The sequence below is a fragment of the Propithecus coquereli genome, unplaced genomic scaffold, assembly GCF_000956105.1.
Source record: "Propithecus coquereli isolate 6110/MARCELLA unplaced genomic scaffold, Pcoq_1.0 Scaffold31, whole genome shotgun sequence".
NCBI classification, from domain to species: Eukaryota; Metazoa; Chordata; class Mammalia; order Primates; family Indriidae; genus Propithecus; species Propithecus coquereli.
The window spans coordinates 7,333,592-7,336,786 of record NW_012148730.1 but is presented as its reverse complement, the minus strand read 5'-3'; the positions used below and the strand labels follow the sequence as shown (position 1 = coordinate 7,336,786).

The following is a 3,195-nucleotide window of genomic DNA, read 5'->3' as shown; positions in this document are numbered from 1 at the left end:
CTGTATGTCATTTAAAAAATACTTCATCAGAATATAAGGGCACTTTACTGTTTTTAACCTATATGAGGTTAGCGTTTACTTTGAAACATAATTGCATGCAGGTATTTTTCCTCCTGGGGAGTCTTTATTTTGGAGGTGTGACCTGGTAAGGGTATCTGGGCTCCCTGCCCTTTCTCCAGGCTCTGACTAGCCTAAGTTACACCGACCGTTCCAAATGTGGCCTTCATGGGATGCCATTCACCTAGCCCTTCCATACTCAAGGTAACTGCTAGATGTGCATTCTGGGGGCTACTCTCTGAAAGGGGAGAATGTATCAATAAAATATTTTACTAAGCAGTTAAGACAATTTTTGATCTACTTGAAAAAGACTGATATTTCACTTTGAAACTATCACTAATGCAAAAGTTTTCTAAAAAGGCAATGACTTACACTTTCCAAAATTTAGAAATGACTCTCAAAGGACAAAAGGTAACTTTATTTTTACCAATGTGGTTGGAAGAGTGACAATGGGGAATTTATTCTACCAATCTGATCAAGAGATCTTCATGTGGTATTGCCACTTAGACTGTGCATGTGTGTTTATGTGGAGAAAGACAGAAAAGGTTCTATCAACGTTGCTATTTCTAAAATGCTTATTTTTGCCCGCCCACATGCTAGTTATTTACCTATTTATTTACAGTCTCACTCTGTCACCCAGGCTGGAGTGCAGTGGCCTGATCATAGCTCACTGCAGCCTCGAACTCCTGGGCTCCAGTCATCCTCCTGCCTCAGCCTCCTGAGTAGCTGGTACTATAGGCGTGTGCCACCATACTCAGCTAATTTTTTTATTTTTATTTTTAGAGACAGGGTCTTGCTCTGCTGCCCAGGCTGGTCTTGAACTCCTGGCCTCAATCAATCCTCCCAAAGCCTCCTAAAGTGCTGGGATTACAGGCATGAACTACCATGCCAGTCATTTAAATATGATGAGAATGTGCTTCTCCAAAATACCACGTTATTACCTAAGATTTGTTTTAAATATAAGTGTAAGGTAGGTATGAGAAGGTCTTTAACAACAAAATAAATTGATCTAGATTAGGATGTTGTCTGGCATGGCAGTTCTCTAATTCTGAAAGCCTACAATTTGAGCTGGTCATAGGCAAAGGCATATTCATTAATGACATTAGTTTCATTTATAAAAAGTATACACACAATCTAGAGGCTATCTAGATATCCTACAGAAGGAAAGCTGAGTGCCTTCCTTGTATAAAAGGCAGATGAAGACTACAAGGAAGCAGACTCTGTCCCACACTAAAGTAGGATTCCACGCTGAGAATCAGCAAGTTTTCTAGGTAGTTACTGCCACAAGTAGAGTACTACTTTAGTCCTCAAATCATGAGGGAAAGGAAGATAGAAAAGAGGGAGGGACGAGGGTAAATCTAGCATTCTACAGGTAAAAGACAGACCTCATTACAATTGCATTGCTTCAGTGGGCAGGAAAATTTTCTAGCTGGAATGCAATTAAAAATAACCATAACAATAACTTAGGAAGACAATGGAAATCAAGTAAAAAAAGACCTCCTTTAGGTGTGGAAGTCCATCTGTCTCACTGACATAATCATCAACTAGTGGCAACGATACTGGGACTAACTGAAGTTAAGAACTGGGTCACACTGGCTGAAGAGAATCTGGTGCCTTGATTTAGTTTCAGTGATTCTTCAGCACTTATGAAAGCCACTGTGCCCTTTACACGGAAATCCCAAATCCTCTATGTGACAAAAGATCTGAAAGGGCAGAGAATTATGCGAATGTTTACTGCTGGGATGCACCACAGGTTGGACCGAGGTCACTGTCCAGTTGAGTGGAGGCTTCCCCGCGCTGTCCACCAGCCTCAGTTATAAAGTCAAAGAAGCAGAGACGATGAAAGGAATGACCACGGAATTCCTGACTTCTTTAGGAAGTGTATGTCCATAATTTGCATAAAAATAGCATGCACTGTCAACATCAGGGTTAAACTTTGAAACAAGAAAAAAGGGACAACAATCTGGTATTCTTAAGGCAAAACAATAGAAACCTCTTTAAATAGATACTTTATTACATCCACAGGCGATAAAATCCCAGAGCTACTGTTAGGCACGTAAACATAGAACCTGCCAAATATTTAATATTATCAAGCTTGTGCGACTCGAGCATGGTTTTGAGGCCTGCAACCTCAGTTTCTATCTTCCTGTCTGTTTGAGTGAGGGCCTGATCTTGCTGGGCATGCAACGCCATTATTTCTGTTCTTAATTCCAGCAGCTTCTTTTCGTTCATTGAATACAATTCTTTTACTCTGCTCTTTTCTAGATTGAAGTCTAACTTGGTATCTGTTCGGACTTTGACCATTTCATCCATTACTTGTTGTTTTAACTGATGTAGTTCGAGTTTTATTTTCTCATTTTCTGCTCTGAGGGCTGAAAATTCACTCTTCTCCAAAATAATCATATCCTTTTTCACATTAGCAATCTGAGACATTATTTGCTGAAGAGTGATCTCCTGCTGCATCTTGGTGACCATGTCTTTGTAGACGACATCCATGTTGGCCTCCATGATCTTGACCAATGCAGATACAATGATTTCTGCTTGTTGAGTAGTAAACCCATTGTCTTCAAGCAAGCACGCTAAGGCATGGGTGTCAAAGTAGAGCTTCCTACTCCCAGAAGAGGTGAAATCTCTCCTTTTGCGCTCCAGCTGCAGGTACCCAGCAGACAAGCTTAGCTCTCTCCTGCAGGAAGCGAGGGTGGCCGCCGGGCCGTGGCAAAGGTGAAGGGCACCGGCGACGCCCGGGACGAGGCCCGGCTGGCACCTCCCCGCGCCGCTGCGCCCGGCCAGCGGGGCGGCGAGCCCAGGGCGGGAGCGCTCCCAGTCCCATGATAATTGTATTCTTAAAAAGACAAATATAACTCAGTTTTGAAAAGATGTATTTTACTAGTGAATTAGAAAAAAATGTGTTCCAACTTAAAAACTAAGGATGTATTTATAATAAAATTGGTAAAACCAATATTAGATTCTTCATTTGTCTGCTTTTAAGACAGTGACTTCTCACAGGATAAATTGGTCTAGTCACTTATAAATTGTGACCTCTCTCAGAGTCTATTTACCTACTAAAGAAGCCTCAGATCATTTTTGATGGGCAGGCAACCACTGCAGAAAGCTATGTAGTAGCAGTGGTTTCAGGAA

The 3,195-nt window shown here is 41.6% G+C and overlaps 1 pseudogene across 1 annotated transcript in view; it reads right to left on the bottom strand.

Annotated features, from left to right (window-relative positions):
* Positions 1 to 2,050: 2,050 nt before the first annotated feature.
* LOC105814913 overlaps positions 2,051 to 3,195 on the bottom strand; it is an 11,592-nt pseudogene continuing 10,447 nt past the window's right edge. Inside the window, exon 2 of the transcript XR_001137714.1 lies at positions 2,051 to 2,899. The product of XR_001137714.1 is annotated as a mitochondrial calcium uniporter regulator 1 pseudogene (transcript). The remainder of the gene's footprint in view (positions 2,900 to 3,195) is intronic.